At 47.7% G+C, this 20,231-nt stretch overlaps 2 pseudogenes; both read right to left on the bottom strand.

The window, feature by feature from the left end:
• Positions 1-6,879: 6,879 nt before the first annotated feature.
• On the bottom strand, positions 6,880-13,306 carry LOC142442218 (glutathione peroxidase 1 pseudogene; annotated as a pseudogene).
• Positions 13,307-18,446: 5,140 nt separating this feature from the next.
• LOC142437647 (autophagy-related protein 13-like) lies at positions 18,447-19,925 on the bottom strand (annotated as a pseudogene).
• Positions 19,926-20,231: the final 306 nt, after the last annotated feature.

Below are 20,231 nucleotides of genomic sequence, written 5' to 3'. Positions count from 1 at the left end.
TTACAGGCTTGAAGATAAACAAGCGCCATCTAGCTCAGAAGCAGCAAAGCCCACATTGGAGATGCACACCAGCTTGTGTGATCACCAGGTGTCGATAGGGTCAGATATCAGGCATCAACCAACAAAACATCAACAGATGGGACTAGAAAACAGTCCTAAACCCAGAAATTAATTTTCTCACAGTCAAGTTAGAAGTCTGATATCAGCGCCTGAGCTTTAGGAAAGAGCAGCGCTCTCTCTCATCTCCGAGAGAAGGATTTTGTCACTTCCCAGCATCTGCGTCTAGGGTCCTTTTCTGTCTATTTGGCATGCCATCTCTTCCTCAACTCTAGTCTTCTTATGATTGAAAGGTGATTGCCTTAAAACAGACCCTCCACAGGTATGGCTTCATAACATGATAAAGATAAACCCATTCCCAAATGGAATTGTAGCCTAAGGCATCAGACTTAGAGTGTATAATAAGAATTTTGGGGCCACAATTTCATTCTTAACAGGGCCCTTTCCTTATAAAAATGATTGTTTGAGATGATATAGTTTGTAACTAAAGACCCCAAATCCACTTCAGCTTTACTTTTCTCATCCAACCCCCTTTTCAGCCACCCTGACTACTATTTAGGTGGGATAAGGAATCTAAAGAGATTTTTGTTGCTTTTGGTTTTAAAGGACACACTGCAAATATTTATGCAGCACATCTCAAAAAATGAAATAAAGAACAATATCCTGTTAAACCCCCTTATATGTGGGTCTCATTCTCCATCGCCATTCTTCCCTCTCTCCTCAACATCCTACCTTCCCCTCGTCCTAGTTCCACCTACATCCCTGGCCTCCTCCTAGTCCTCGAAGTTGTATCTTTTAATGTGTAAACCACGTTTTTTTCTTATAATAATGGTGTTTTTTAAATATAGATTTTTGTAAGATTGAGTAATTTTGCTATGTGTCATGTTGGCTAATTTTGTCCATGTCTTGCTGTGTTACGAGAATATAGTAGGGCCTTTTCAGAGACTTTAGCTGATAGAATCCCAGGGATATTGCTGGGCTTGTCTGTGTGTCCTTACCTCAGAGAGACAATATGAGTGAAAGCATAGATTGAGATGGAAAATGGCAAAATTAAACCATGAAGATTAGGAAGATTATAACTTTCAGACAAGCCATTGTGTAGAAGATGTCCAGTCACTTAAGGGGTCCAGCGCTACAATCAGCAATGCATGTATTGCAATTCACAGCCAGCTTCTATATAAATGACCTCCTTTTCTCAATAGTATTTTAAATTCTACCCTGTTGGCTAAAGTAATGATACTATCAACAGAACTACTGTATATGTGCTCTAGGGACGGACTGAGAATGTTCTAGGTCACACAATGATAATGACGTCTCCAAAGTGAACCAAAGACATATGTAAACCATAGATACATCGATTGATCACAGCTTGCACTTGATTCTAGCCCAATCTAAGAATAACTGCTTATGACATGTCCCTGAGCCATGCTCCACTTAAAGAAGACATCATGGAAGATAGAGGTGCTATCTTGTAAAGTGAGGTGAGGGAGCTAAATGGTTCCTGGCTATCAGAAAGAATAGTGTCTACATCCTTAAAGGCTTGTCTTCAGACAAGTAACCATCTAAGTGAGGCATCCACTAAGTCCACCCTGAAGAGTCACACCAGCCCGTGCGATCCAAGGATTGTAAATTATAAAATAAAAATCAAGATGAAATGATGCCACGGATTAAATGATGAACTTTTTGGTACTTAATTTACATAGCCTGCACAGGGACATTGGTAATTCTAATAGTGGTATCATTAAGCAGGCAAATGGTATAGGATTAAACATACAATTGTGACTAGTGAAGTATTTACATATGGGAACACCTTTGGGGTAAAACACATGGAGTGTTCACTCATACATATCGAAAAACATTAACAATTGAAACCTGTTTAAGAAAACAATGAGCCCATACATGAGAGCCCAGCATAAAGAAGGGAAAGTGGGGCAGGTGGAGGGACAAGCGGGGTGTGGAGAAACCGAGTGGATGGCATGGGGAGAACAGGGCACTAACCCACCTGGGGGAGAGTATTGGTTGTATACCCACAGAACTGGAACATGCATACGAACCCCACCATGACACGCCAGACCAGGAGGGCAACGTAAAGTGCGGAGGAATACACAAGAGATTGGACCATACGGCAGCCCCAACCAGAATTAGCTCGGCCCTCACAATCGAAGGGAGTACAACAGAAAATGAAAATAGATCGTTTGGTGTGGGAAAGGAACTGACCTACCACACCACACCCAGAAGGAAGCTGAAGCAAAGGAAGGAGAATGGAACGGAGCACACCTAGACCCACCAAGCTCAGAAGATGATGGCCAGGCTCGAACTGCCCAATGTACAGAGGACCATATAGTTGGCCCCACGGCGAGATGCGACATCCTGCACTGACCCATGGGGGTGTGCAATGGAGCGGCGGGGGAAGCAGAGCAAGGAGGTCCCGAGAGAGTATAAAGGGGCCGGGACGTGGCACCCCATCAGACTCGTCTGGAAAACACTCCTAAAGCTCAACAAACAGACTTCAAACTGCTAACAGGGTTGTTTTTCTTCTTTTGTTGCTGTCTTTTTTCTTTTTTTTCTCTTCTTTTAAATTTTGTATGTCAGTGGCTTTTTTGTTTGTTAGCATGTTGGTGTTGCTGCTGTCGATGCCATGTTCTCATGTGCCACTTTGGTGCTGCTGTCAAAGCCATCCGCATTTTATGCATATATTTCTATATCTGCAGGTCCACCTATATAACATAGGTTGTACAAACAATGTGAGAAGAAAATAACAGGACCAACAGTCCTGGAGGGACATGAGAGCATGGGAGGTAGGGGAAGAAGGAGGTGTTGGCCAACTCAGGGCCAAGGGAACAAGTGGTTCAAAACCAGTGGAGGGAGGGGATGGGAGGACTGGTAGGGAGTGACCAAGGGCAAGGTAACTGAGAGGAATTACTGAAACCAGAATGAAGGCTGAACATGGTAGTGGGACAGGAGGAAAGCATAAGGAAACAGAGGAAAGGACTAGGAGGCAAAGGGCATACATAGAAGCCTAAATACAGACATGTACATATGTAATTACATTTATGATTATGGGGAAATAGACCTATGTGCATATATTTATAGGTTCAGTAGTAGGGTAGCAGGTGGATATTGGGCATCCTCATGCACACTCCCTCAATACAATAGCACCTTGCTCAGCTAAATGGTCATTCCATGATACCCACCTTCCCGACATGATCACTGAAGACAGACGTGTGCATAAGCAAATGTGGTGAAGAAAGCTGATGGTGCCCGGCTATCGAAAAAGATATAGTGTCTGGGATCTTAAAGCCTTGAAGGCAAACAAGCGACCATCTAGCTCAGAAGCAACAAAGCCCACAGAGGAGAAGCACACAAGCCTAAGTGTGTTGAAGGGATCAGACAGCAAATACCAAAGAACAAAAACCATCATTGTGTGATCCCCTTCCCCACATAAACGCTGAAGACAAATGTGTGCATAAGTAAGTGTGGTGAAGAAGGCTGATGGTGCCCGCCTATTGAGAGACATAGCGTCTTGGGACTTAAAGGCTTGAAAGTAAACAAGCGGCCATCTACCCCAGAAGCAACAAAGCCCACATGGAAGCAGCACACCAACAAGTGTGATCATGAAGGGCCAATGGGACCAGGATTCAAGCAACAAAGGCAGGGGGGAAAAAATCATATGATCGTGAATGAGGGGAGTGCATGATGGGAACCCAATGCCCATCTGTTGACAACTGGATATCCCTTGCAGAGGGGTAGTGAGGAGGAGATGAGTCACTTAGGTTTCAGTGTAGCAATAATGAAACTCACAAACTTCCTCTAGTTCTTAAACACTTTCTCCTCAACTGTGTTGGACAGGGTTCTCTAGAGAGACAAACCAGATTGCTAGTAATTATATATAAATATATTTATAAAGATAGATATATAAAATACAAGAAATGAACCGTTAAATTATATACAGATAGATAATACAAGAAATTAACAGTTAAATTATAAAGCAGTGGGACACTAGCAGTCCTTTAAGGCTTTAGAGCCACCAGTTGCCAGTCCCCTTCTGTAGCGAGAGCTGGGCTATATATATCCAGGCAGCAAACAGCAAGGCAGGTCCCCAACTGTCACCAACTGTCGGTCCCCAGCTCCAGAGATGAACCTTCCAATCGTGTGGGCTTAAAGGGACCTCAACTTACAGCGACACAGTCCACAGGCTAGGCATCCCACAGGTAGTGTACCCCTTTAAACTGAGGCACAGAACAAGCAAGGCGAGGCTCACCGAGCCATTTATCCCTCTGCCCTTCAGTTAATCCTACTTTTGTTTATCGGCCAGGCTGGCACAATAAACTATCGCACCAACTATCATTTTACCAATTCTACCTTGCAAACCTGGTTAGACCAGAGGATGCACAGCGGTACAGTTGGGATCTGGAATCACAGGGAATCTAGGACAGATGAACCCCTCAGGACCAACGGTGAGAGTGGTGATACCTGGAAGGAAGGGGGGTTAGAAAGGGGGAACCGATCTCAGAGATCAACATATAACCTCCTCTCTGACAGCAGGAAAGTGGGTAAAGGGAGACGCCGGGCAGTGTAAGATAAGATAAAATAATAAATTTTAAATTATTAAGGGCTCAAGAGGGAGGGGGAGCGGGGAGGGAAAAAGGGAAAATGAGCTGATTCCAGGAACCCAAGTGGAAGACGAACTTTGAGAATAATGAGGGCAACAAATGTATAAGGGTGCTTTACTCAATTGATATATGTATGGATTGTCATGAGAATTGTTGAGCCCCAATAAAATGATTTTTGAAAAAAAGATAACAGTGTCTGGGTAATTGGACAGTCCCTCACAGAAGGGCCATACAGAAGGGATGAAATATCCAGGGTGCAGTATAGCGCTGATGACACACGTAACTATCCTCTAGTCCTTTAATATTTCCTCCCCTTGCTAGTATGGCCTTTTGTATTACCTCATTAATCTTGTCAGACCTGAGTATGTTCATTTGTATAATTAAGATATTTCAGTCTATGAAAGCCTAGATAACCCTTCAGAAATAGTAATGGAAGAAAGATTCCCTGAGGGTAGGCGAATGGGGGAGGGGGTTGGGGAGGGGACACTGATAGCAATGATGACTGTTATACCCCACTTTAGGGGAATAACACAATTGTAAGTGAATTGGATGGTGTAAGAAATGGCAAAATAATATATAATAAGGCTTCTTGGAGGGTAGAGTGGGGGAGGGAGAGGATAAAGGAGAGCTGATATCAGAGTTCAAGAAGAAAGGAAATGTTTTGAAACTGATGGTGGCAGCAATTGTCCAATTATGCTTGATCTAATTGAATTCAGGCTTGTTATAATATCTGAAGCTCCCAATAAAATGATTTAAGAGAAAGAAAAGAAGGATGAGACCGAATGGGACTTCAAATAATTTTTAAGAGAGGTTTTAAATAATTTATGGCAATGACAAATCTTTGTAGTACCATTAAAAATCATTTTATAAAATAATTTCACTTGGTGATCGTACAGCTCTGACCACAACCCATACATCCATCCATCGTGTCAAACACATTTGTACACATGTTGCCATGGTCTTATAAACCATAGATGCCAAAAAATCCTGCAGTAGATATTTCACTGTTCATTAAAGAAGCTCTCTGCCCCACCATCCATGCCCAAAGCTGAAAGTCCTCCTAACGTCTTTCCTGAATACCCGGAATTAGTCTACTTTCTTCGCCAGTGCACTTGGTGCATATCTTCTATTCACACCTCCTAGAACCTATTTTTGTGGAAGTTTAGTGACAGGAAATACATGTGAAATAAAAATTCATGAGAAAATCCAATGTGCACAAGAATATTTTAATGTTAACCTCCTGAAAACTTTATGGTTTGTACATAGTTACATCCACTAGTACATATTCCAAAATGTTTGCTGTGGTGAATGCTGAATGACAGAACACAATTGAGGAAAAAATGAATGTGGTTTCCAATTGTCCTCAATCCTCTTGAATTAATTGGAAATCTGAGTCCCAGAACTTCCCCTCATATATCAGGATGAAAAATGTTGCAGCTCAGTTTTTATTTTCTGCAGTGAAACCATCGAAGCATCCTCTTCCCCCAAACAAGAAAACCAAAGCTGTGGATCCTCAGCGCTCAAGGTCCAATGCAGGCAAACAGGTTCATTGTGGCAAACGACTCTAGCAATCAGTGCTCCGGGAAGGAAACACGGTACCATGGGAAGGAAGCTTAGGCATCAGGCCCCCTTTGACCTTCAAGGTTTCTCGGATCCGGAGGTGCATGGCTGTCAAGATGGCTTTTCACCAGGCTAAGTTGTTCCAGGAAGGAGTTGGTGGAAACTCGTAGCCCAAGGGCGTCTTCTTCACTCCAGCTGACAGTCAGGACGCTGCCCTGAACGGTCAACTGCATATTAATGTGTTCTCCGTAGCGCCATGAAGTTAGGGCCAGGATATGGCGAGCCTTCTCCGCCTCCAGGGGAGACCGCAATGGGATGGCGACTGTGAAGTCGAGATTTCGGTGTGCTGGACCGCGAGGCACACGCACCGGATCTCTAACCGGCCCCGGGGCAGCCTGGGCCTGCACTGCGCCAGGAGCGGGAGCGTCTGCTGTGTCCACCGCCTCTTCGCCACTCTGGCGCTCAGGATCCCCAGGTGCCAGCTGGCCGCAGAGGGCAACGGGGTGCACTTGACGGCCACCGCTAGAGCCACCAGGGCCATGCGGATCGATGCCCCTGGAGCTACTTGCATCTTGGGGACCCTCGGGGCCGCTGGGCGCCTCGTGGCCCCCCTGGGCTCCATCCTGGCCCGCATGGCCACGAGAGCCATCTAGGCGGTCATGGCCTCTGAGGCCTTCACGGCCACCTTGGTCACCGGTATCCTCGGCTCCTCTGTGACCGCGCTGGCCCTCAGGGTGGTGCGTACCTTGCTGGTCATCCCCTGCGCTTGCTGAATCACGGGACACCCCACTGTTGCCGCCACCTGAGGCCCACATGGCGTCTCAACGACCTGCGATTCTCTGCTCCGGAAGCCGCTGGTCTCTTCCTTAAACTCCTCCCCTCAGCCACGAGTGGAGCCCAGTGCGCCTGCGCAGGCCCCCAGGCGTCACATGATCGCTTCCCTTCTCAAAGACCCGGATGTTAAAGAATTAAACAAGCGAGATAGCGACTTGGAAACCCACAAGAGACATTGCAACCTGTTAGTAAGAGTCGCTATGAGTCAACATGGACTCCATGGTGGTGGTTTTGGTTTAGGTTGTTTGACTGGGTTTTAAAACTGGGAGATCCAGCCCATGGGGAAGACGGGATTTGTGACCTGCAATGCAGGTGCCACTCACCAGCCTCACTCTGGTTGTAGCAGTTGGCGACCCCTGTCTCCTGCTCCCAGTACTGCAACCTTTCCTGGTGCTGGAGGCTCCATCCTAGGTTTGGGGGTCAGGTCACTGTTGAAGTTCATGAACTGCGTGTCATTCACAAAGCCGATGGCGACAAAGGGGTAACCTGCAGCTGAGCCGGGATATCACGGTGTGGAATATCTCAGGGAGTGGGAGACTGGCGGTGGGGAGCAGCTGAGACCACTGACTCATGGGCCTCCCGGAGCATCCTGCATCCCTGCTGCCTGGCAGTGCCCTCATTGCTCCCATCCCCCCCCCACCCCCACCCCACCCTGCACTCTCTGGCCTGGTCTGGGTCAGGACCAAGATCCCTGGGAGCAGCAGGAGCGTCCGGGGCCATGACTAGAGTACTCGAGCGTTTCTAGAAAGAATCGGCCACTTGTCCATAGTGAACTCTCTAACTGGGAATCAACCTGACAGTGATTGGATCTCCATGAATCGGTGGCCCAATAGGAGTGAGAACTAAATTGCTCATGTGTATCCAGGCAGAAGGAGCTGAGTCAGGTTGTGTGAGGCAGAAGTGAAACTAAAGAGACTGGGAATCCCCAGTCTCACACATCAGACCGCCCTCTGGGCCTGAGAGCCAGGTCTAGGTGCCAGGCCTCTGCCCTGACCACTCTCCCTCTGCTCTGAGCCTTCTTTGTGCAGTCTCCTGAAAAGCCCTGGGCCAGGATGTGCTGGAGGCAGAGGTTTTTCTTAGTTTAAGAATCTCTTTTCTGTGTGCCCTGGGGTGGACCCCAAGAATGTAAGAATGAATAGCAATTCTAAGAATGTAAGGCTTTCAGAATCTCTTTTCTGTATGCCTTGGGGTGGACTCTAATTTATTTTTTCAAGAGCCTGACAAAAGGAAACCATGGGCTTGCTACCTCCAAAGTGTTTGAAAGATTCATTGAAAATTACACAAATTACGGTATGTACCCCCAAACTACCCGGTAAGTTCAAGGGAATGTTTAACGGGGGTGTTTCAATGAACATAGAACTTCAGAAAGGGTCAATGGATGTGTGGTTCACACGAATCAGAAGCATCTTCAGGCCTGTCACTCCCTAGGTCTCAGGCACCGTTGTTAATCTAAATGGCCTTCCTTGCCCGGATAGTTTTCCTGAATTAGAACATCCTACTGATTACGTTTTAAAAGGTTTATTGTTGTTGTTTTGTTTTTTAACTGAAAGAGAAGGGGCTGTTACCATTCCAGTGTTTGATTAACAGCAGGCTAACTCTTTCTCCCACTCGATAACTAGGTTGCTAATTTACAAAGAACAGATGCTCAGTCCTTTCTCCTGAGGTGCAGCGCAGGTATTCCAAGCACTGATGCTTGCATTTGCTGCCACGCACTGAACTGTTGTGCTACCAGGGCTGCTCAGAATTGCTGTTCATTCTTACAAGTTAATAAGGAACCCAAAGAGATTTTGTTTTTTTTAAATTCTTTTGAGATTTTGTTCATGCATTTTCTTTTTTTTCTTAAAAAAAATCTTTTTATTGGGGCTCATAAGGCTCTTATCACAGTCTGTACATACATCAATTGAGCAAAGCACCCTTATACATTCGTTGCACTCGTCATTCTCATAATTCACCTTCCACTTGGGTTCCTGGAATCAGCTCAGTTTCCCTTTTTTTCCCCCGTCCCCCTCCCTCCCCGACCCCACCCCTGGTCCCTTGATAGTTTATAAATAATTATTATATCTTATCTTACACTCCCTGGCGTCTCCCCTCACCCGCTTCCCCATTGCCCATCTCCCAGAGAGGAGGTTACACATAGATCTCCGAGATCGGTTCTCCCTTTCTATACCCCCTTCCTTCCTGGTGTCGCCACTCCCACCGCTGGTGTTGAGCGGTTCGTCTGTCCTAGATTCCCTGTGCCTCCAGATCCCCACTGCACCGCTGTACATCCTCTGGTATAACCAGGTCCACAAAGCAAGGTAGAATTGGGGTCATGATGGTTGGGAGGGGAGGAAGCGTTCAGGAACTAGAGGAAGGTTTTGAGTTTCATTGTTGCTACACTGAACCCTGAGTGGCCCATCTCCTCCACACTACCCCTCTGGAAGGGGTGTCCAGCTGTCTACAGATGGGCATTGGGTCCCCATCACGCAATCCCCCTCTTTCACGGTGATGTGATTCTCACCACCACCCCACCTTTGTTGTTGGAGACCTGGTCTCCTCTGGCCTTCACGGTCACCTATGTTGGTGTGCTGCTTCCGTGTGGGCTTGGTTGCTTCTGGGCTAGATGGCCGCTTGTTTGCTTTCAAGCCTTTAAGTCCCGAGACGCTATATCTCTCAGTAGCCAGGCACCATCAGCCTTCTTCACCACACTTGCTTATGCACACTTTCGTCTTCAGTGATCATGTCGGGAAGATGGGCATCCTGCAATGACTGTTTAGCAGGGCGAGGTGCTATTGTATTGGGGGATTATGCATGAGGAGGCCCAATGTCCATCTGCTACCCTACTACTGAAACTATAAATATATGCATATAAATCTATTGCCCCCATAAACATAAATATATTTACATATGTACATGTCTGTATTTAGGCTTCTCTGTATGCACTTTGCCTCCTACTCCTTTCCTCTATTTCCTTTCGCTTTCCTCCCGACCCATTACCATGTTTAGCCTTCATTCTGGTTTCAGTAATTCCTCTCAGTTACCTTGCTCTTGGTCACTCCCTCCCAGTCCTCCTCTCCCCTCCCTCCTCTGGTTTTGAACATACACACAATGGAGTATTATGCAGCACTGAAAAGCACCGATGAGCACATGAAACACGTTATTTCATGGGAAGAGCTGGAAGGAATTATGTTAAGCGAGGTAAGCCAGACCCAAAGGGACAGGTACAACATGAGTCCCCTGAGGTAAGTACAATCAGCATGACAGAAATAGAAGAATAAACATCCATCCCACAATAAACGGGAGGAAGCATAGATAGTTGGAGGGTGGGCAGGCCACACCTAGGGAGGTACATGAGAGCCCAGCATAAAGAAGGAGTAGTGGGGCAGGGAGAGGGAGAACCAGGAGGGGGAGAATCCGAGTGGATGGTATGGGGGGGGGGAACAGGGTTCTAACCCACCCTGGGGAGAGTATCGGTTGTGTCCCCACAGATCTGGAACATGCATACGGACCCCACCATGACACACCAAACAAGGAGGGCAACGCAAAGTACAGAGGTCTACACAAAGAGGCTGGACGACACGCTGGCCCAAACCAGAATTAGGCCGACCCCCACACTCGAAGGGAATACCACAGAAAACAAAAATAGATCGTCTGGAGTGGGAAAGGAACTGACCCACCACACCACATCCAGAAGGAAGCTGAAACAAAAGAAGGAGAAAGGACGTAGTGGAGTACACCTGGGTCCACCAAGCCCAAGGTCGATAGACCAGCTAGAAGGGCCCATCATACAGAGAGGACCATTCAGCTGGCCACACTACGAGATGCGACATCCTGCACCAACACATGGCCCTACACGGGACAGCACCTGAGACACAGTGGGGGATGTGCGACTGAGCTGACCCCGCCACACTGAGGCAAACACTGGGGGCGTGCAATGGAGCAGCGGAGGAAGCAGAGCAAAGGGATCCCGAGGGAGTATAAAGATAGACTTCCGGGCCAGGACGTGGCGCCTCACAAGCTACACCTAGAAAACACTCCTAAAGGCCTACAAACTGACCTTGAACTACTAGCAATTTTTCTTTTAATATTTGCTATCTTTTTGTTTTCTCTCTTTTTAATTTGTTTTGTTTTTTACCTTGTAAATTTTGTATGTTAGTGGCTTTTCTGCTTATCAGCGTGTCGATGTTGCTTCTGTCAAAGCCATGTTCTTATGTGCCACTTGGGCGCAGTCAAAGTCATATGCATTTGTATGCACATATTACTATGTCAGCAGGTCCACCTAGACAAGATAGGCTGGACAAATAATGAGAGAAGAAAACAACAGGACCAACGGTCCTGGAGGGACATGAGAGCATGGGAGGTAGGGGAAGGGAGGAGGTGTCGCCCAACACAGGGACAAGGGAACAGCGAGTGGTTCATGCATTTTCTATCAACTGATATTAACCATGTGAGAAATTGGAGCAGAATTAACATTTTCAGATGAGTTTAAAACACTATTAATTCATTAAACATTAACGGTAATATATTTTCATAAAAAATAAATACGTTCCATAGTAAAAGAATACAGTCAGAAGAATGGATCATTTTACAAACTTCTGGTCTATTTGAGTTAAAGATTTCTGGACTTTCACATCTGTTTCTGTACTGAGTAATTTTGCTTGTGGTGTATACAAAAAAAGAATCTAGTATGGTACAAGTAAAGTCAGAAAAGGGAGTTTTGGGGTTTTTTCTCCCTACACGCGGAACTTTGTCTTGGTCTGGGAGGGGAGGCTGGGACGCGCAGGACCAGCGCCCACCTCTGGGGGCTGTCCCGGACATCAGATGTTCCTCCTTTCGGGTTTAGAAGAAAACCCCCCATTGATGAAATCCCCACAGAAGGCCGCAGAGTGACCACCAGGCAGCATGCGGGAGGGCGGTGCGCCCCAGGCATTGCCGGGCCCTTGGAGAGCAGGGTCTGGAGGTCGGCCTCCACTTGGATGGTTGGGGAGCGCACAGGCACACCATCGTGGCCCACCAGAAACATCTCCAAGTTCCAAACGATATCATTGAGGCACATGAGCGACCAGGTGCTAAGCTTCGGGTCGGTCAGGAGAGCGGTGGCATCGTCACAGGGCGCGGGAGGGCCTCCCCGAGGAAGGCAAAGAGCCGGTGTCTCTTGGCGCTGTTCACCTCGCTCTGCTCCAACATGGAGAAGTTGGGCTCGAACCCGCCGCCCGGTGGTGCGTGCTTGAGGAAATTCAGAATCTCTTCCTTTGGGGCATTCTCCTGATGCCCAAACTGGTGGCACGGGAAACGTAGCACGACCAGGCCCCGGGAGCTAGGCGCCTCTGCAGATCATTCATCTGGGTGTAGTCCTGGACCACGGTGCCACAGAGCAACGCCAGTTCTACATGAGCAGCACCTGGCCCTGCAGCGGGACCGGATCCACGGGCATGCCGGCCCACGGGCGCGCGGAGAAGCCGAGCCGAGCACATGGCGCGAGGCGGCTGCCACAAGCCGAGCTGCGCACGTGTCACATGGACAGGAGAGGCTTGAAGAAAGGAGGAAGGACATCGGCAAGACCAAGCGAAAAAGGAGCTTTTAAAATAAGCCTTTACTCGGAAAGACTTTGACCCTTCACGAAAGCCACAATAGTGGCAGTTTCTTAAAAATTGCCATAGGATATTGTATTATTGAATCATTCATATGCTGTTCATTAACACCCTTAAGTCCATCTTGCATATTGAATGAAGCTTGTGCACATGCATGTGCTGTTTTCTGATTTTTTTTAAAGAGTGATCACTAGTTCACTTAGTATGCAGATCATCCACTGTTGACACATTTCATTATAAGATATTACATCACATCTGTATTACCACTGATCTAGCAGAAAAGTTTTAAGTTATTGAAAGCTGTCATATATGGAATGGGTATCCAGAATTGATAGCTGTGATAGGTTTTGTCATTTGGGTGGGCCAGGATTCTCCCCGATATAATCTAAAACAATATAGTTCACTCGATGATTGGACCATCTGTGAAGAAACCAAGCAGTTGTGGGCAGAATGGAGTACTTCTTTAGTCTGGTCACCATCTTATACTTTGAGGGAGATTTCTTTTGCGGTGTAGCCTACTCTTAGTAATAGATGGACAGTATTCAGAAACCAGCGCACGTCTGCTGGATCTGGATCCTACATGGGGTTCATTGACCTCCTATTATATTACCTGGTGATCACAGGTACTATTAGCAGCTCAGGATCCACCAGCCTGTGATCTTTCTCCTTCATCTTCTTACTTCCTGTTCATCAGTGCCTGCAACTACACAAGTCAGGAGCAGACTCCAACTTACATCGGACCCCTGGAATTGAACGGGGTCGGACTTACCCGTTTCTACAATGGTATGAGACATTTCTTGAGATAAATCTCTTTCTCTGTACACACCCACACAAGTGCCACTGGGAGGGGTGTGGGGAGATTGGAAGCCTCATACAGTGGTGATGAGACTGGAAACTAGCATACCCACTGTGTGAAGCCATATGTTGCTTCCTCATACAGCTGGGAATGGACCGGCCCTTCAATGGCACCACTAGGAATATCCCCTACAGAAATAGACAGCAGAGGGTGGACATGTTCACTGCAATACTATTCACAATAGCAAGAAGCTGGAGAACAACCTCAATGCTCATCATGGGAAGAATCCATAAATAAACTTTGCTACACACACCCAAAGGGATTTTATGAATTGTTAAAGAATGATGATACAACTGTGACACACCTCACGACATGGATGGATTTGGAAGGTATTATGTTGAGCAAAGTGAGAGAAACAAAAAGAAAACTACTGTGCAAGACCACTGTTACTTTTAAAAACCAAGGAAAGATTTTATGACCAAAGAAACAGACTCTGAACAGCATCTGTGGTTGTCTTAAAGTAGTCATCTAAAGTGTCAACTAAATCCACAAGGAAGAAGTACATTCACCTGTTTGATGAAAATCTCAAACTCATCATCATCAACTCAATGCTGACTCATAGCGACCCCCCTGTAGGTTTCTGAGCCTGTAACTGTTTAAGGGAGTAGAAATCCCAGTCTTTCCAGAGCTGCTGGTGGGGTGGAACTACCAACCACACGGGACGCAGCCTAACTCATGACCATTATACAGTCAAGGCTCAAGGATCATAAATAATAAAATCAGAATCCCTAGGCGGGAATGGTATCAGCATAAATTGTGACCACTTGGTGTACAGAGGCTGGGCTGCGGGGAAGAGACAGGCACAGTGTTCCAGGGCTCCAGGAAGGCCATGAGGGGGACAGATGGCAGGTGGCCAAGACTGGCCCTTGACTTCAACAAGTAACAACAACTGAAGGATAAGTCAGTCAGAGGTCCAACTTTGGTTTCTAAACAGGTATCAATCCAACCAGTGAGGCCAGAGGAGTGAAAGGAGCCTAGGGTGAGAGGGAGGACAACCAGGCCCTGCAGGACGGCAGCAGAAGGCCCATAGCTCAGGCGCAAGGCTCAGAGCAAGCACACCCAGCAGCAGAGCTGTCTCCACACACAGGAAGGCTTGAGGCACTTATAGGAATAAGAGGCGCCCACGGTAAAGCTCGCTGTCAGTTCAGGTGCAGCAGGCCCTGGAGCTGCTCTGCCCTCTACCTGCTGACTTAGACTTTGGCAAGGAGAGTCCTGTGGGCAGTGAGAGGAGGCCCCCACTCCAGGGAGAGATACTCCACATTCCCCAAGGGAACACCACTAACCTCAAACATGTTTCTCTAGAAAATATCTGACTTATTAAACAGTAATAAATGTTTAGTTTCTGAGGTAGTTTGTTTGCCAACCTGGCTGATAAACAAATCTTGGGTTAATTGAAGGGTGGAGAAATAAATGGCTCGGTGAGCCTCGCCTTTCTACTTCTTGGGTCTGTTGCATTCTCATGATCAGGCCAGGGTGAAGCTGCCTTAGCCAGTTCCCTGCTTTAGCTGGCAAGGCTCTCTTCCTGCAAGACATCCCTGAGGAGAAGCCACATGGATCTATCCCAATGCAGCCCTGGGTGCTGGAGCACCCGTGTGGAGAACCCTGCCAGCGCTGAGATGTTTACACATTCACTGACTTGGCTTTCCTCCTGCAGTTGGCATCATAGTGTTTGTTTTGTGAGATGGAGGAGGACTTTGTGGATTGGTGTCGGACAAAATATCGCATGGGTTAATGTTGGACTTGTGGGCTTGGGCAGCACTGGGTTGGGATGTTTTCTTGCTGTTGTTTCCATTAACTGTTTTTTTTCTTTTTTAAAAATCATTTTATTAGGGGCTCATACAACTCTTATTATAATCCAAACATACATCAATTGTGTAAAGCACATCTGTACATTCATTGCCCTCATCATTCTCAAAACATTTGCTCTCCATTTAAGCCCCCGGCATCAGCTCCTCATTTTCCCCCTCCCTCCCTACTCCTTTCTCCCTCATGAGCCCTTGATAATTTATACATTATTTTGTCATATCTTGCCCTGTCTGACATCTACCTTCACTCACTTTTCTATTGTCCGTCCCCCAGGGAGGAGGTCACATGTAGATCCTTGTAATCGGTTCCCACTTTCCAACCTACTCTCCCTCTACTCTCCCAGTATCGCCACTCACACCACTGGTCCTGAAGGTATCATTTGCCCTGGATTCCCTGTGTTTCCAGTTCCTGTCTGTACCAGTATACATCCTCTGGTCCAACCAGACTTTCAATGTAGAATTGAAATCATGATTGTGGGGGAGGGAGGAAGCATTTAGGAACTAGAGGAAAGTTGTATTTTTCATCCTTGCTATATCACACCATGGCTGGCTCATTTCCTCCCCTAGACCCCTCTGCAAGGGGATCTCCAGTGACCAACATATGGGCTTTGGGTCTCCATTCTGCACTCCCCGACTCATTCGCTATGGTAAGATTTTTTTGTTGTTGTTCTGATGATGCCTTATCCCTGATCCCTTCGACACCTCGTGATCACACAGGCTGGTGTGCTTCTTCCATGTGGGCTTTGTTGCTTCTGAGCTAGATGGTCACTTGTTTACCTTCAAGCATTTAAGACCCCAGATGCTATCTCTTTTGATAGCCAGGCAGCATCAGCTTTCTTCGCCACATTTGCTTATACACCCATTTGTCTTCAGTGGTCGTATCATGGAGGTGTGCATCCAATGATATGATTTTTTTGTTCTTTGATGCCTGCTAACTGATCCCTTTGGCACCTCGTGATCACACAGGCTGGTGTGTTCTTCCATGTTGGCTTTGTTACTTCTGAGTTAGATGGCCTCCTGTTTATTTTGAAGCCTTTAAGACCCCATATGCTATATCTTTTGATAGCTGGGCACCATCAGCTTTCTTCACCACATTTGCTTATTCACCTGCTATGTCTTCAGTGATTGTGTCGGGACGGTGAGCATCATAGAATGCCAATTTAATAGAAGAGAGTATTCTTGCATTGAGGGAGTACTTGAGTGGAGGCCCAATGTCCTTCTGCCACCTTAATACTAAACCTATAAGTTTAGGCTCAAAAATCTATTTCCCCATCCTCATATATATATATTTGCATATGTACATGTCTTCGTTTAGAATTCTATAAATGCCCTTTGCCTCCCAGCTCTTTCCTCTATTTCCCTTGACTTTCCTCCTGTCCCACTATCATGCTCAGTCCCCACCTGGGTTTCAGCAATTCCTCTTGTTTACATTACCCCTGATCATGCCCTACCAGGCCTCCCACACTCACTTCACTACCAATTTGGATCACTTGTTGTTGCCTTGTCCCTGGGTTTGTTAACACCACTTCCTTTCCCCCCACCTCCCCCATCCCATATCTCCCCAGAACTGTTGGTCCCGTTGTTTTCTCTTCCACATTGTTCATTCAGCCTATCTTATTTAGACAGACCTGCAGAGATAATAACATGCACAAAAAAGAAGACACAGCAAAACCAAGCAACTGTTTGGGTCCGGTCTGAACTAGGCAGCCCCTGTTTGGACTAAGCTGAAGCAGGACCGGGACCTACTCTAGCTTCCCTGCACATCCCCAAGGTCAGCAGCGGGCGCCAGATAAGATAACCAGTGAAACCAGATGTTCCTGGCTGGAAGAAAGCAGCAAGGAGTCCACCAGCAATTCTGGTTTCCAAGCCCCATATGCTAATTACTCTACATTCCTCACCACCCCTTTTAGCCCTTGCCCCCAGCTGCTGAGCATGACTTCCCTGACCTGTTGGCCTAGGTCACGGAACCTCCTCCGGGAGCTCCCCCCACCTAATAAAGCTATTTCTGTTTCTTCTTTCCCTTGTCCTGTCAGTTATGTCTGTCTTCCTCCCGGTTCCTCAGTTTCAGCAACAATATACAACAAAACAGCAATAACAACAAACCACTGACAAAGAACAAAACACAGCATAACAAGAAAGAAAAGCTTGTAGTTAGTTCAAGGATTGTTTGTTGGCCTTTAGGAGTGTTTTCTAGTCCTGTCTGTTGGGGCCCCAAGCCCTGGCCCCAAAGTCCACCTTCAGCATTCCCTGGGGACCTTGCAGCTGCAAACCCTTGCTGTACCCCTGCACTTCCCCCCGCCCCCCCACGCAGTGCTTTGCCTCGGTGTGGTGGGATCAGATCAGGCACAATTCTCACAGTGGGTCTCTGGTGCTGTCCCCCACAGGGCCATTGGTCACGGGATGTTTTCTTGATGTGCATTTAACCTTTATATAAAACTCTTTTTTATATACGAGTTTCTGTGGATTTGTTTCTCTAAAGTACCCAGACTTACACAGTTTGCAACCGAGGAGCAGTGAGCCAGAGGCAAAGAACCTCTGTGGTGGTACTCAGGGTCAGACTTCTAGGAGGGAATTCCACTTTCACTGTGGTGGCCTGTGGAGGTGGGCCCAGGCAATCCTCAAGGCTGGGCTGCACACCCTGTGGCAGGGACCAGGCTGGGTGAGGAGGTTCATGGCGGGCAGGCAGACCCAGGGGTGGAGAGGAAGAGGACACTAGGAGCTCTGGGAGACAATGCAGAGGGACCACAGGGCCCCTTCCTCCTCCCCGCTCACCCTATCTCTTTCCTCTTTCTGCCTCATACAAGGCTCTGGGCCACCAGCGGCTGGTCCAGTGGTTGCTGGCATAGGCAGGGGAGGGGCAGGATGTTGGCTGCTGTTGGTGAGATACACCCATGTGTGCATTCCTGTTGCCCTTTGCTGCAGGGCATATTCCACCTCCAGGGCCAGAGAGGGTGATGACTGGCCTTGGCTACAGCCAGGTTGTTGTCAGTTAGTCACCGCCCCTTCCCACACTCCCCCACCCCATCACCCTGCCCCAAGCAGGACTGTGCCCAGCTCCATCAGCTGGTTGCTGAAGCAATAACAGAGGCAACTGCTCTGTTCCCTCAAGCCACAAAACGGAGGATGCTTCTGACTCTGGAGACACCAACCTTTACTGCAGGGTTTCTACAAAGGTATCAGACTCCCTGACATTCTTCTCTGCACTGCCAGCTTCTCTGGTAGGTGGCGTGTCTGAGTCCTCAACCATGGACTGCGCCTCTGATGTCTATGGAAAGGCTGCTCAGCTGATCGGGTGTTCTGAAATTCAGGATAGCAGGTCCCCAGGTCCATCGGGAGAATGTCGTCTTTTGAAAGAGCTGGTTTGAAATGGATCATCATGAAGTCGCTGTGGATGTTGCTGCTGCTGACCCCACTGGACCCCTCAGTGGGCAGGCTGCCTTGGAGCAAAGACCCGGTGCAGGGGAGAGGGGGTCACTCACCATTGGGTCGGTAAATGCTTGGGAGCAAACATGGCAAAGAAGGGGATGTCTAAATTGGTCAGTGTCCCCTGGTTGATTGGTTTGTTGACAAAAGCTCCCACTTTGAGGATAAAGAAGGTCTGCATGACATCGTGGGGGAAGGCCGGTCCCTCCATACTGGTTGACACTGTCACAGTATCTTCTCTTCTGGAAGGTGAGGCGGCACCATGGACATCTCTCCTGGTCATCTTGGGCGATGTTAGCAGGCTGGGTGTAAGGAGCAGAGGGTAGCGCACAACTTTCCTTCCCAGGAACCTTGGGTTGGCTTGGAGGGGTGGTGAGAAAAGAGGTGGTGCACCCCTCTTGAGAGTCTTCCTCTGATGGGCATGACACCCCAGCATCCTCCCAGGAGTTCTGTACTGCAGGGGAGCATCGGGGAGGAGCTTGAATAGGGACGGCCCACAAAGTGATCAATGATAGGTGGGATTCTCTCAAATTGCATGGTAGACATAGATGCCAAGCTAATGCGGTGAACACAAGACAGTGACGGTACCCAAAGGGGTGCCTACTGTGCCCACACGAACTGGTTGGAAGCCTTCTCCTAAGTCCTTCAGCTGAGCTCTTCCCAAATATGTGTTCTGTACTGGATGACATATTCATGCCCTGGTTCCCGGACAGTCTATCGCCTGGTGTTACCCAGTTATAACAAGGAAACACTTGAGCAGCAAAGACAGCCGGCTGTATCCCATGTAGAAAACTTTTATCTCATTATCACACTATTCACTGCTTTCAAGACACCAAATCTCCCACTCCATGGAACCTCCCTCAGAAGTCTTGAATGAGATCTCCACACACAGAGAGCTGCCCACAGCAGGCAGCTGCCAGTGGCTTCTTTGCTGCGTGTGCATGTCACCTCTGGGGTTTGCTTGATGGCTAGTGGAACCAAACTGAACCAGATGGAGGTGAAGATGAACGAGTGCAAATCTCCTCGCCAAGTCGAGCTGGACAATCACTGGGACAGTCTGTAAATAGTCCTGAGGGCGCAGCGCCAACTAATTAGACTGATCATGTCTGAGGCTGGGAAGCTGCACATGGTGGCCCTGCCTTGATGGCCAAAACTTAATGAACTTGTCCAGGTCCTTCCTGTCCTGGGAATGGCTATCACTTTCCATTTCCTATAATAATTCAGAGACTTATTTAATGAGAAGCGGTCGCAGGTTTCCACAGGCCTTTCCACTGCCAGGAAGGAGATAGTCGGGAACCCGGGGTCCCTTTTTCATTGGTTCCCAGTCACCCTCACCTGCCAGGTGGCCCCAAAGAGAAGGGCTCAGGGCTCTCATTACAAGAGGTCAGACAGGGCTCCGCCCACTGTGCCTCCTGGCTGAGGGCCCTGAGCTCCTGGGCTGCAATGACAATGCAGGACTGGCTGCAGAGAGAGAACTCAAGCTCACAGGCCTGCGTTTCACATTGTGCACCCA

Source organism: Tenrec ecaudatus, chromosome 1 (genome assembly GCF_050624435.1).
Source record: "Tenrec ecaudatus isolate mTenEca1 chromosome 1, mTenEca1.hap1, whole genome shotgun sequence".
Lineage (NCBI taxonomy): Eukaryota > Metazoa > Chordata > Mammalia > Afrosoricida > Tenrecidae > Tenrec > Tenrec ecaudatus.
Note: the sequence above shows the minus strand (reverse complement) of the source record. Positions and strands in the feature narration are given on the sequence as shown.